We start from the raw sequence: 15,527 nt of genomic DNA, 5'->3' as shown, positions 1-15,527 counted from the left end.
ACCAGAAATCTTCCCCTTGCTTTAATGTCAAAATTAAGCAAGTGATCACCTGCTACTGTAAGCCTACTTACACAGCCAAATTACCTTATACAGCCTGTCATCTTTCCAGGGGATGGGAACCCCAATCCATCCCACCCCTACCAGTCTGATGCCAATGCCACCAAGAGATGCCCAGAGCCTAGAGGGGGATTGCAGGACAGTAAGAGAGTAGCTAAAGAGCAGCACAAAGGAATTGCAGCTACTCCAGCCAGTAAGTCAGCTTCATTGTGGGCCCAAATTAAATGCCTCTGTGCAAACACACAGATCATGGGGAATAAGCAAGAGGAGTTAGAGACATTATGTATGCATGCAGGGCTATGATCTTACCGGGATCACCTGAGACATGGTGGGATGGCTCCTATGACTGGAGTGCTGGAATGGAAGGGTACATACTCTTTAGAGTGGATAGGCAGGGGAGACAAGGAGGGGGTATTGCCCATTATGGCAATGACCAGCTGGAGTGCGTGGAGCTCTGCCTGAGGATGGATGATGAGCCGAATGAGAGCCTATTTACGGGTCAGGATTGAAGGGAGGGTAGGGACAGGTGACATTACAGCAGGGGTCTGCTACAGGCTGGCTGAGCAAGGTAGATGGAAATTAACACCCTTAAACTGATTAAAAAAGGGACAGTTTAGGGGCCAGGCTCAGAGTCTGGGTGGGGGGTCGGGAGCAGGGCTGTGAGTGGCTCTGTCCCAAACATCAGTCACAGCAGCTCCTGATGGAGGACTCACTAATACAGCCCAATCTGCAGAAAAAAAACTTGTGTAGAAAAAGCTCATGCAAAGGATTCACTGAAAAGTACAAAAAGCAGTTTAATTGCTTAGAAAACCTTTTCCACAGACAAGCTCTGTTATGCCGAATTCTTCCCAAGCTTGCTTTAAAGAAGAAAGGCTCTCATGCCCTCTCAGCAGGTTTAACAGAAGGTGCAAAAAGCTTGCAGCTTGTCTTCCGCCAAATGGGAGTTCTGCTAAAGCTGTCACTCCACCATGCTTCTCACCCGACCAGCGAAGCAGGATACTGCTCTCTCTTGCAGCTTGAATGCTACAAAAGAGCCCCTGACACACAGCTTTGTTTTGTGCAGGGTTTGTTGGGTGTGTGTGTCTTTACAAGAGATTTGTAAATCAATCTTGTTACTGAAAAGCAATTCAAGAAGTGACGCTTCCAGAAAGGATATCTTTAAGGACACAGAAATATATTGTGTTAAAAGAAAGGTTTCTAAAGGAGGTAAAACATAGTGCTGGCCCAGATACAATCAAAACACCTACTGTGCAATTGCTTCTTTTCTATAATGAAGGAAAAAGCATCACAGTGGACAGAGCTGTGACCTGATGGACAGGGAACAGTGAGAGTTACATAGCCCCACCGTGCATCAGGGGAGCTAACATGTTCCCAGCCTTAATCCACAAGTTAACAGGATGAAACCACCCTCTCGTAGTTTACTTGTCTTTCCCAAAAGGCTGTTGCTACTGGGGAAAGGAGGGAGGCTAAAGATCCCATTCTTTTCTCCTGCTAAATCTGTGCCTGGATATGTACCCTGAACATCCTAAAAAGAAAAAAAAGATAATCCCTCCTGTGCAGACTAGTTGGAATGTCAGAATTTTTATGAGGCAACAGGAAAAAAAGCGCAATATCTTACAATACCACCGAGCCAAGACTCCTGGCTTCCGAGCAGCTTTTTAGCATGCAGCAGGCAGAGATCAGGCAGTCAAGGACCAGCCTGTAGCATCTTCCCATTTTAAACCACAGTTTTAAAATCTGATTCATTTTGACATGCCCATCACAATGTCCCATAGACTTCAGAGACGTTTTATGCAGATACACTGCCAACACTGAATGTCTCTAAAATACATGAAGCGGTAGGCAAATGGCCATAAACATTTGATTCCTAAGGAATGGTTGTATGTAGTAAGAAGCTTCCTGTTGGCTCCATCTTGTCTATTTGATGATTTCAAGGACTGCATTTTAAAAAGAAATTTTATTTTCTTTTTAAATTGTTAAATGTGACACGGTTAAGGTAATTTGATTGCTTTTAGAGCACATGAATTTTTAAATAACTTCTCTAACGAGATATTCTTTAGTTTTACCTTACTTTTTCAGGGAATCCTGAGTGTAAAGAGAAATGAATGTTCAAATGAAAACACACTGAAATCTTTACTTCAATCAGACAACAACTTCTGGGTAGTTTCAGCACCTGTATCACATGGATCAGATTCATGGAGCACTTCCTGACAGATCTTGAAAAGGTGGTTAACTATTTGAACAGACCCATGGATGGCTCTGCACAATGTGAACATCTGCTTTACACTTGCTTAAAAAAGCTACAGAGAAAGAAGCTTGCTTTAAAACATTCAGGAATCAGACAATTCCCTCAGAGTTAAGTAATGTTTCATTTACAGCCCTTCAGAGCCCCTATACTCATCCCCATTTTGCTAAACAGAAGCTTAGTGATTTTGAAACACTCCCTTGGGAGCTGCTGGATGTACATTAAATTGAGTGGAACTTCTGATATTTTAGAGATTGTATGTCTACTCAGATCCACTCCTTAATTAGGATGTTTTCATAAGACATTCTGCAGCATTTGCCTGGTACAAAAGAAATTCATTACCAACATGTCAAACATGCACATGATTTTTCTTGTCCCAGAGCAGCAGGTAAAATAAATAGAAGTTGTCACCACTGTTATTGTAATGTTTCTCAAAACCTGCTGAAAAAAAGTAGGTCTGGTCTCACCAATATGTCCACATCAAGACAAGTCCCTTAACATGCTATTATTTAAACAAACACTGTCTGCTTGGAGGCATCTCTTGATTCTTGATCATTAAGATGATTCTCACATCATCTTAAATTTCATTAAGTCATATTTTTCCTTCTATAGGGCCTACCTGAAAGGACAATTGGTAACCCAGTTCATACCTTCCCTTGCATACACAGATAAGATACTCTTGCTAACAAACAAGTTATGAAGACAAGAAGGATGCATCAACATTACATGGAGAGGCAGGATGTGTTATAAAATCTATTATTATTGTGTGAGACATGCCTGTTGAAAGGGAAAAGATGGGCTTTCAGCCAGAGGATGAAAAGCTGTCCCAGCGACAATGAATCTCTGGCCAAGAGAACCAATGCCAGTGGCAAATAACAAGACAAATTCAGTGTGCCTGAACACAGGTACAAGGACAGAACACAGCAGCCTTGCTCAGCTTTGCTAAAACTTCCTGAGTACTCAGTGGATGTTATAATATGGTGTCAAACCACTTCAGTTTTCTTCACTTATTTTTTTTTAATAAATATAACAATTAGACTCCTCTTATTATCTGGTCAATCACCAAATCATAGACTTTTGGAATTGTTTAGGTTGGAAAAGACCCTCAAGATCATCAAGTCCAACCATTAACCTAGCACTGCCAAGTCCACCACTCCTAAACACCACATTTACTCATCTCCTAGATACTTCCAGGGAGGATGACTTCACCACTGCCCTGGGCAGCCTGTTCCAGTGCTTGACAACCATCTCAATGAAGAAATTTTTCCTCATATACAGTCTAAATGTCGCCTGGCACAACTTGAGGCCATTTCCTCTTGTCCTCTCACTTGTTACTTGGGAGAAGAGACCGAGTACCTTTTTCACAGATAGTATCACTTGTATCTGCCAAGATACTTGTTTTAAAAACACCTGTTTTGTTAGCTGATGTTCAGCTTTTACAAAAAGTAATTATTTTTGATAACATACTTCCTATATGGTACTTCATTAAACACCCTTTTCACGACTGAGCATGTCTCTTCTACTGAAAAGATCACCAACTCTTAAATTGACAGATCTCAACAGGTCTAATCGACTCTCAAATGTCAGTTGAAGAAGTGGAGGGAACATTATCTTAATCCTTGTGAACAGAGACCTCTCAAATCCACACCTTTCATCTGTGACAGCCACTGCTTTCAAACTACTGCTGGTTAAGCCACGCAGAGGGCCAGACAGTGCTATGATGCTTCAGTGGATTCCTCAGAAGGAATTTGAAGAGGAGAGAATTTGCCTCAGCTATTATATAGCAAATTGTGCACTAAATAGCCATACTTGAAACGTTTTGTTATTCTCTCCAACTGACTTAAGTAAAAGTGCTTTTTTTGCCTTTGTTCCTCCTAACTTGTAGACTACATTGCTCTGGCACAGGACACACCAGCATTTTTGCTATTCTGCTTAAACTTCTTTATGTTCTTCTGTACATATTGCATTGACTATATGTAAAAGGAATACTTTTCTGGAAAAAGACAATTTGCTTTCAACACAGCATATGATTTTCTCCTTCATTTTCCTGGCTTAATACCTCATTAGTGGCTTCATGTTAAATATCTCTGTTCCCACTCATATTACTCGCAGTGCTGTACAATTCAGACAAAAGAAGCCTATCTGGTAACCCAGTTCCAGGCCCTCAAATAATGCTTTGCTTCTTTGACCTCACTAAGAAACTTTCTAACATTTAGGTGCCCTGTATCTAAAATAGAAGCCTAAAACAAAGTTTATTACTGTATCTTTGGATACAAACTGTTCTGACTATACACTGTATTTCTGGAAATACTCAAATATTTTCAATAAGGAATAGTAATCCTCATCTGAGATGGCTTTTGCACAGGAATGTCTACAGTACTGCTTTTCTATTGCAAACTTAATTTGCTACCAATTATCACCAATCCATTTATTTTAACCTAAGTCTGCTTACACTGAATACTGCTCGTCTGTATAATTTCCACTTGTATATATTTAAGATCTTCGTGTATATAATTCACGATCTTCACAAATCATGAAATAAAGGATCTATAAAAACTACAGAAATCTCTTCTTGTGACTCTTCAAATATAATTTAACTTTATTTGTTGTACAGGTTTTCAGGTCTAAAGTTTCCAACTTTTGAATTACTTTTCTGTCATCAATTCTGGGCAGAACTTTACACTGTGATACCATTTGTAAAAGTTATTATCACTGCCACCCACTTCCAGCTAATTATTTAAAAAGTTGAATATAACTAGATCTAACAGCAGTTCCTGTACTCTGCCCAACACTCCCATACATAGCTTTTGATCATTCCTTTTTTTGTATCATCCTTTAGCCACATTTCAATCCACATAACTGTCTTCTAAAGAAATGATATTAATTTTTCAATTAACTATTCATAAGACCATTTCAAGGCTTTATTAAAATCTAGATAAATGGCATCTGTTGTTTTTACTTTATCTACTGGTTTTGTAGTTTTGGTTAAATAAAAAGCAATCAAGTTTGTTGAGGCAAGATTTATCCTTTGTATAATTGCGCACATTCTTACTCATTGTGCAATATCCAATGGAAAGGATGGAGGAGATTAGCAAATGCACAAAGGAAAGACTCCAGCCTTCTCCATCCTCTTAAATGAGACCCTCACGCTTATCTCCCTTTTATGCCCTTGAAAAATCTCTTGCTAGATAATCAGCAATTTCTTTTTTAATAGGTGCTTCATTATTTTCCAGGGCTGGAGTCCAGACTCAGGGAACAGCAATAGAAAGGTTCATTTGTCTTCTTCTCCTTCCTTCTCCACACTCCTCCTTTATAAAATTATGATTACTTTAGTCTTCTATTTTGGTGCACCAAAACTTGTCCAGATCTGCTCTAATAAAGCTCCCCATGTCACTATTATGACCCTGACCATATTCAGACCATAATGTTTCTCCACATTTTCTAATAATTTCGCATATCTCTTAAAACCTTGTCATAGTAATATTGAAGTTACTTTAGGCTCTTCCTTGTTTATAGACAAGGTCAGTCTTCTGTCTGAGCTGCCATGGTGTTCTTGCAGAGACCAAAGGCTGGGAGCCAAGCACACTTGCTTCCATGAAGTATACTCTCAGTGGTGCCCCACATAGAAGAAAACACCAGAGCAGAGCCAAACAATGCCCATATCTTTTCTACCTTTCTTCCTTAACAAAGCAGATCTTAAATAAAAGAGGGATGTGCTATCACAACCGATTTGTCTGTGATCAACTAACATGTTAAGAAAATCAGTTTTTTCCAATAGTTATAGTTCTATTGAAGCACCATAGATGTTTCTGATGCTCTGATCCAACCAACCCTCAATAATGCACAGCCTACAGCTGTTATCAAGACCAGCTCCATCTCTGAAATGTCACTGTATATCTGTCATTAAAAGCATTAGCTTTTGTTCTAACATGGCAAATCAAGTTTTCAACATTAATGGTAGAGAAATGTGACTTTATTGGGCTAGTTACATTGAGTATATATATATATATACATACATATAAAAATAAAAATCCCACTGTGGCAACTCATTGTCAGTATCTCACAGAGCTTGTATCTGGAAGAAATCTCAGTAAGTAACATCTGGCTATAAAGTCTCACATACTTTCAACCCTGGGGAGTGTTCTGCATTTGCTACTCTCAATGGTAACACTCCTGACTTTACTGTAGCCAAGATTTCATCATCTGATTAGTAAGTCATTTCAGGCTGAAGGCTCCTTTCTCTTTTCTAACGTGTGCTGTGCCATCCTGGATGTCCTGACATTATTGGTTAGAACCAAGTAACCACAGATGAAAAAATCTAGGAAAACAAAACCTGCAAATTTGTAGTTTGCCTGGATAAAATACACTGAGAAATTCTTTTTACTCCTCAGTTTTTGCAGCCATATTACTGCCATAACGTGTTTTTTTTTCTAATATTTCTCATATTTCTCAGTACCTGATTATACCACTGAAAATAATAGTTTTGAACCCTTTTCAATTAAGTATTTATTTAGTTAAGTAAATAAGAAAACTACTATGAAGCTTTGCTATTAATTTGGCATAAACCACTACTACTATCATACACAATATGGTAGGTGATGAAGGAAAACTAAAAACAAAACAGAGGAAGGGAATTCTCTGTCACAGCAACCTTTCAGTTTGGTTAAGAATCATATCCCTAGATTGTTTCAAATAGGTTGTATTATTTGGAAATAAGTTCCATGGTGATGTCAGCCAACAATAAAAAAATGTCATTCCATAGTTTCAATTTTATATTTTTAGATGTAAAGGGCAGATGTAAAGATTACTCTAAACAACTAAGCATGTACCTAGAGAGCAATTGTGCTTTAAGCATGCCGTCTAAAATAATTTTAAATGATTGCCCTTGGGTTTCTAGAGAAGTATCATCTTTGCATGAGCAGTGCCTGGCATTATCTACCAGACTAGGCTATCATGCAACTTTTGCAAGAATGACTGTAATTCACAAGTACATTAAATGGCAACCTACATTCTGTTTACCTAAATTAATATACCCTTGATGTAGCGTATATCACTGCCTCCCCCTCTCTTAATGCTCTGATAATAGAGTTTTGTAACTTGTAAAAGGATTACTTCAATCCAATCAGCAGGTGCTGGGATCAGTGTGTGTCAGACAAACACTTGCTAATCCCTTTTCTTGCAGCTCCCAGCTGCCAAAGGTGCTCAATGAAATCTCAATGAAATAGCTGCATACAACCTGGTGTGGACTAATGAAGCTTTTCAGCTCTGGAGGAAATCTTGTAACATACATGTTATGCTAAACATTGCTTGAATCAGAGCGATACCGGCAGGTATGTTTTTAAAAGTAAACATAGTTGAGAAATAAAACATAAAAAAAAGAGAATGCTTAATTATGAAATATTTACTCTATCTTGCTCTCTAAATACAGCAGAAGACAAAGAAATTCCCTCCACAAAGAATCCCTTCTCAAGGACTATCAGCTGCTTAATGGTGTCTTCTAGGTCTTAAAATACAACCACCCTCATCTCCTCCTTCTTACCCCCTCTCTTGAAATCTAAATTGTGCCTCTGCAGTTTCACCCCTGCAATTACTTTGCTTGAAATACACCTCAACAAAAAGGAGAAGATGATTACCATAAAAGGAATATAATTAGCTCCCTTACAATCTCTCTATTTCTACAGCTCCTTCTGTCCAACTGTTTGAAAGTACTCACAATACTTCTGCAGGGGAGGCAAGCACCGTTGCCGTTCCACAGATGCAAAAATAAAAGGGCAGAAACATTGACGTGAATTTCACAAGGTCACAGAATATGCCCCTAAACCACCGATTTTGCATGGAAATTCAGAACTCAGTCTTCTTGACTGTTGTTTTTTTCCTTTCCCATGATCATGTTTATAAACAAGACCAAAGGTCACGTAACCTTCATGAATCTGATAACATTTTTGTAACCACAGCGTACCAAATGTTCTGATTTTAATGACATTAGAACAGGTTTTGTTTTGGGGGGGTTGTTTAGAAGCACAGGGTTTAAGTGGTTGATGAGTAGAGGAATTTAATTTATGCACATTAGATTCTGCTTATACAAAGACATGCCAAACTAAATAATAAAGATTTAAAAGACGAATTAGCCAAAATCAGTTTCCAGGCTTTCTGTAGGTCTTATGTTAGGCTTCACATACCATAAATAGCCTTTAAATAAGGGAAGAATGATACTTCAAAAAATGAAGGGCTAAACCTCTTAGCCAAATACTGCTATTTCACAGCATGGGATGTGTTATGACATTTCTTAAAAACAAAAATAAATCCAAACAAAAAAACCCCAAACCTCCCCATTAAAGAAAACTCTGCAGTATAGGAACTGATGCCAAGGATAGTGTCATTGGATTCATCAACTGAGACATTTTGGGAAATGTTTCTGGTAGCTTTGTTAAAAAGTAAAAGCTCAAGCTACTGAATAAAAAGTAGCAGAAAAACTGCATAAAATAGACAAATCAAGTTGTTTGACTCTGTGATAAACATTGACACCCAATTCCATTCTCAGAGGAAACTGACATTTTCTTTTTACACTTTAAACCGATTTTTGAGATGATCCTTTCTTCTCACATTATTTTTTTTACTAATGCTTTGAGCATCATACCACAATCCAAGACATTTCTGTAATTCATTTATATGCATGCTAATTATGTCCTATGTCTGAAATTAAAACTTTAGAAGTATATTACTACACAGTAATTACCTGGCTGAAAACAGAAAACCAAATTCCCTGCCTTCTTCCTCTCCAATCCCTGCTAACTCAATTAAGCATCTAAATTTGGGTTCCCAGTTGGGTACTGTATTTGCAAATTTAGATTTTAATGAAATAAAGTCTGTGTTTCTTTTCAGAGCATTTGTATAGTCATCTTCATTTACTATATATAAAGATTGCTAAGAGATAAATATAGAATTCTGAAAACGTCATGTTTAAAAATAATCTTCTCTTCAAGCATGGTCAAATTCTTCAGAGATAATAAGACTAGGAAAACCCAGGCAACCATGACCAAGTACATCAAAGTGATAGAGCACATGATGTGATTTATAGATAGTCTAGCAATTTATGCTTCTGCTAGACGGTGGCCATCTTGAGGGTAGAAAGAAAAATATTATTTCTAAAGACATAACATCCTTAGAGCAAAGGGATAGGCAGTAACACTCTTACTACTCTTCTTAAATATGTGAATAAAAGTGAGCAGGTGCTTCTCCAGGACTGAATTATAACTCATAAAGGAAAATCCCTCTGCTTTTCAGTGGTTGGGGTGGGGGGTGGGGGGGTGGGGAATATCTAAACTGGTAGTGAGAGTTTGTACACAAACACACAGAGGTTTACGTGAAAATTCAGAATATGCAATATGAAATCCTAGAAGTCTTGCAATCCACGCTATACCCACAGCCTAGCAGCAGATATATGCATAAGCGCAAGTAAACATATGGTCACCTGTGAGAAAAAGCAGTAAAAGAACAGACTGGATAATCAGTCTTTTCCTTAGAGAACTCCCTTAACAGTCAGAGACAAGAAACTTGAAACCACACCAACATCTTCGACGGTCAGATCTTCACATTCAAGACCACTTTGGAACCACATCCCTGACCTAGGAAGTTCTATGTTTCCACATTGCAAATTGCAGAGAACCAACCCTACTGCCAGTGAGGGCAGAAAGCAGAGAAGAAACTCCCTTTCCACAAAAGTACTTTCAGGACTTAATGGAGAAGACTGTGGGAGATGACATTACTGACTTCTGCCCTACCCCTTCCAAGTCACACTCACAGCCACATCAAACCAACATGCAACAGGAGACTCAGCGATGCTGGGCATGAGAAATGTGCAGCTGGCATCTACCCAGCTCCCAAGTCTAGAGGAAGGCTCCCATTTTTAGGCAACCTTTTATCTCCACTCCATAGGATTTTCAGCTGAGGTTGGCCTAGCTTAGTGGTTCTCAAATATTTTTCTCATGAAAGCATTCGAAAGGGATTGTGAAGTGGTGGTACAAAAGCTTTAGAAATGCATAAGCTGAAGACATCCGACCTGCTCCTGGGACTTTTGGGTTTCCATGGGAGCCAGTAGGGCATAACACTTTAAAGAAGTTTGATGAACACTGGTCTAATCCATAGATGAAAATATCTGAAGTGTCAGAGGGCAAAATAAGAACCAGGGAAAGACAGTGTGAAAGAGGACAGAAAAAGAAGCCACGAACAGACTGTAGAGGTCAACAAAGAAGCGAAATGATGAAAGATGACACTATTGTAAAGAAAGAAAGTCAGAAAAACAAAAAACAGAACATAGCAAATTAAGAAAATGCTATGGGAAGAAGCAAATTTTGGTCATAACTGATGACTGTCAACATTCCTTCATGTGTGGTTTCTTCTCCTTGCAACATTTTCCTTCACATGCTGAACCAAGGAGAAAACATTGAGAGAATGACAGTAGTAGTTTTGAGGAGACAGTGCAAGTACAGCTCACTGCTGTACAGAAGGAAAAAGCAAAATAAAGAACCTAAAATTAAATGTATGTGTCCATGTCTGAGATAGCTAAAGATCTAGCAGATCGAGAACATATTCTGTAAAGAAACTGTTTCTAGTCCAGAAGAGGCTCTAGAAAAATTAGTCAATGACATCGTTTTCCATCTTAAGGTAACTGCACACCCTCAGTTTGGTTTTTACAAGTTTTTCCAATGTGTATTTAATATCTTTCAGCCAGCTCTCCAAATATGGAATAGTTTGGTCTTAGATACTGAGGCCAAAACTAAGCGCACAGAATCAAATCTGATGAACCCAAGTGTAGAACTCCTTTATGCTTTTATGTATTAAAAAAGACTAATAAGGGACAAATAAGGGCAAAAATATTACCCTTCGATATGATACTTTTTCTATTTAAGCCAACATGATCAGTCATGAGAGGAGAGTACAGAGACATCAGCGAATGGAAGTCTAATACTGGCTGGCTCTGCTTCTGACCTTAAGGTTAGCCTTGGTCAAGATAGTTCCCTGTCTGTGCCTGAGCTTCCTGGACTAAAAAGACAGGATAATAATATTGACCTTTAAAAAGGGCTTTGAACCTACTGATCAAAAGTGCTATGTAAGAGTTGACTTATTATTATTTTGGTTACTGAAGTGAGTTGAAAGCCTCTCAGTGACTTGCATCAAAATTCCTTATATCAGGCCCCAGAATCCTACCTGAAGGACAAGGTTTCTCCCAATTCAGTTGTGAGGATACACATACGGTAAGTCAAAGCTTGGTGCATACACTCACATACCGCAGAGTTTTCTTGACTCATGCAGAACTTTAAATGACACAAAAGTAATTTCTGGACTTCCAGAACAAGTAAAGTTATTAGGCACCATCAGTATATTTTCTACATTAATAGTAGTTAGAAACTATTATAATGTTTTCAGTCAAACCAGTCTAGTGCAAACAAAGACACCAATAGGTCAAAGGAGGCAATGAGGAAAAAAGAAAGCACTTTTCACAGGCAGGTGAGAAGTAGCCCCACCTCCCTCCTGCTGTCAGCCAGCACTGCCCAGGGGAATTTATGTTGCTGCTTCTGTGTGGTTGCTGTAGTTAATCAAACCAACTTTTCTGAATGCCTTCCTACTAAAGCAGTAGATAAATACTGGTATCAGAAAAACTCCTGCATTTAGAAGAGCTTTGGTTTTGGATTTTGCATTAACTTCACCCTTGACAAATTCCACCTCTTAGCTACACCAGCCTACTGCACTAGCATGGCAACTGTCTCTGACTGTTGTGGTCTACATGGTTTGTTATGATTCTTACAGATAAAGAAGAACCCTTGATGTCTTTGACCTAACACATAATTATAATACATTCAAAACATGATTTTATAATGAAAGTGCTCCTTCAGGTATTGTTACTGCATGTTATTTAACAATTGCTATGCTTAAGCTATACCCTTTAAGCTATACCCCTTAAGCTATACCCCTTTGATTTTGTCTGATGAATGTAGACTGTAGTACAAAGTGTACAGCACTTTCTGCTACAGTACCACTCTATCTGCAAGACTGTTGCAAAAAACATTTGTAGGACTGAAGATATAAGGCTAGTTCAACCTGCAATTTTCTGAGTGAACCCAATGAAATTTCAACATGGTCCACACAGAAGTAAAGCCTGGAGTAACCTCATGGTAGATCACATACCTGGGGGTTGCTGCTTTATACAAAGTCCATTTACTCATGCAAATAGTGTCATAATCAAAGTATTTAAATGATCTCTATCTATCCTGGTGGTAAGATTTGTCACTGGTAAAGACATGTGACATGTCTTACATTAGCTTTATTTTCTGTAATGGGACACAGGCAAATTAATAGAGTTCTTTAACGTACATCTGAGTATGGCTGAGACCACTGCAAATTAAATGTCGTAAATTATCACTGTTTTGCTTTTCACCATTTATGTCACTACATATTTGCAATTTTCTCATCCTGAGGAGTGAAAACAGCTTTGTCAGCTTCATTTGTACACTGCTGTAAGAGACAAAAATTGCAATATTGCAAGGAAAAGTTTTAAAATTTAAAATGCCATGTAGTTTTTCATTAACATTTAAAAGACGTATATATTATACCTCTGCTCACAAATATTTATCTATACTTATATGAGAATACTGTTGCTGTACATGGTATTTGTACACAAGCATACGTGTGGATATAAAGCACCCACTTCTGAATACTCATCTCAAGACACATGAGACTACTAAAAATATATGAAAACTGAAAATATACTACCATTTAAAGGAGTAAGAATGCCTAGCTAAACATGAGGTAACATTTTTACCCAACATAATTATAGACTTTTTACATGTCATAAAAATATCACCAAGATCTAGCACCCGATTCTGACTGGGCTCCCACCTGCTAATCAGATGCATGCAGATACAGCCTTGGGTGCAATTTCAATTCTCAGATTTTTCTGCTGTAGATTTTTTCTGTTATCTCAGTAGACATCTTCACTTTGGTAACATGGATATTGAACTACCATTCTGCTACACATTCTAGGAATATGCACACAGCAAGTAGCTCGGCATCAGCTCACATATGAACAGCCTTAGCTCCCATCAAATATTCATTCATTTAAAAAATATTTGCACCCTGCTGTCAAACTTAGACAAATTCATACTGAGCTTCAGAAAATAGCTGTTTTAATGGTAAATGATGTTCCAGAAACCTCTTTCAGGCTAAACACTCTCATCAAAATTATTTTAATAAGAAAGATTAACAATTTCAACATTAGCTGCTAATCCCCTTTCATTTGAAACTGTGCTGATAAAATTCTTTGCTTGTCATTCAAATAGTAAGTAATAATTATAGATTTGGGGCCTCCATCTCTTGCTTCATTAATAGCAAATTGCATGGAAGTCTGAAGCATAAAGTCAGCTTTGATACATCTCAAAATGCAATTTCCATAGCTTTCCTTAGCTATGTACAATTAATTACAGAGTTAATAAGGGGAATATGTTAATGAAAGGGAAATTATTCACTCAGACCACCTGGTCTTATCAAATTTCTTTAATATGTTTCCTTCTTTCTGTGAATTTGCATGACAGCAAGAACACAAATCATGGGATACACTGCTAGTCTGTTAGTATTCTTATTTGCAAGCAGCTAAGTCCACTTAAATCTAAAAAGAACGTAAGAACTAGTCAGTACTAAATGACTGTACTTGTTGTCAAGTTTTGTACCTTTTTAATTTTAAAACAAAAATGTTTAAACAACTTTGTAATTACCACACTCTCCTCAGTGCTAGGAGTATAAATATAATGTACCCGATAAGGAGACATTGTAATTTTTTGCTTCTTTTCTATAAAGAAATGCATTGCATGTGCATATATTTAATGAAAGACGTACAGAAATGTGCTTCAATTCAGTACACTCTTAACAGCTACTACAGCTTAGTTGCCACATGCAGTAGGGTTATTGGTTGTTCATGGGAGTATTTTAGATAGTAAAAAAAGCCTGGTCAGAAGCAGGCAAACCTTCACATAAGTCATAAAAATAATGCAGATGGGATACATAGTCAGAGAAATAGTTTTTAAAGACACATAAAATCCAGAAACAACCATCTTCAACAGACATTAATGGACTTACTACTAAGCAGAAACATTTCAGGACCTGGACACCTGCCTTCATAGTCATTCCGAAAAGAAAAGGGCAGAGGATCATTCCCAGAACAGTAACAGGTCATGCCTGGAGGATGTAACGCTTTTGAGCGGTTTGTCACCCCTCCCTTCTATTCTTAGCTCAATGCAAGGGTACATCCAACAGCCAGGAATAAGAGGCAACTTGTAATTCTCCCCTGCTATGAACAGGGTTTTCTTGGCCAGCTAGATATTACTGCAGTTGGAAACAAAAGTATTATATAAAGAAGACAAATTAATAGTAAAATCATGTATTTCATAAAAACATACCGGGAGAGGGATGTTATATTTGAGAGTAAGTAGACTTTAACATTATCTGGTTTGGACCAAAAAGTAACACAGTCCTCCTTTATGGAACAGCAAATACTATGTCATCCACAAGCTAACTTCACAGATTATTTTAATGTTTATCTCCCTATTTAAAAACATTTCCACAGCTGCGTCGTGGGTGCATATGCAAAATTCAATCGTCACAGGAGCGTTCTGTCTGTCCTACACATTAAATTTTCCAAATACCACCCAAATTCTGATGCCCTACAAAACACTGCCAAATGAAGGCCTAATCCCAGAAACAGTTGCAGAAAGCAAAGTATAATTTTATTTTATCTTGCTCTGAAGATGAGCATAAACAGACTTTGTTGAACCAGTGGAGGGATTAAGCTATCTTCATGACCAATAGCATGACCAGGCCACTTCTAATACTGTCTGCTGGTGCAGCCCGCATGAAGAGAAGGAGCTCTCAAAAATACTACTGGAGTTCTTCTAGGTATCTTAAACTGCAACTAGTATAACAGTGCAAAACCATGATGCCCGTATGATGCGCCTTCTTTGAAAGCATCATGAAGCCAGTCCCAGTTTCATCCTTAACTGTTACATGTTTTCAGAAGCTCTGAAGTTGTAGTCCCATTTACCACACCTCATTTGATTTTAGCAGGGCACCATGTCTTGCAATCTGTGTGAACCATTTCTTTATACCATAGTGAGTCAAAACTCACCTTCTTCTCACATTCAAACTCTGCCAACAGCTCAGAAATACTCTACAACAC

General features: G+C 38.0%; 1 protein-coding gene across 3 annotated transcripts in view; it reads right to left on the bottom strand.

The window, feature by feature from the left end:
* Window positions 1-15,527, bottom strand: part of PTPRN2 (protein tyrosine phosphatase receptor type N2) — a 655,166-nt gene that overhangs the window by 63,606 nt on the left and 576,033 nt on the right. The gene's annotated exons all lie outside the window — the stretch shown is intronic.

The sequence above is a fragment of the Pezoporus wallicus genome, unplaced genomic scaffold, assembly GCF_028554395.1.
Source record: "Pezoporus wallicus isolate ANWC-B61680 ecotype Strahan unplaced genomic scaffold, APGP_CSIRO_Pwel_v1 contig_3847, whole genome shotgun sequence".
In the NCBI taxonomy this organism is placed as follows: Eukaryota; Metazoa; Chordata; class Aves; order Psittaciformes; family Psittacidae; genus Pezoporus; species Pezoporus wallicus.
Note: the sequence above shows the minus strand (reverse complement) of the source record. Positions and strands in the feature narration are given on the sequence as shown.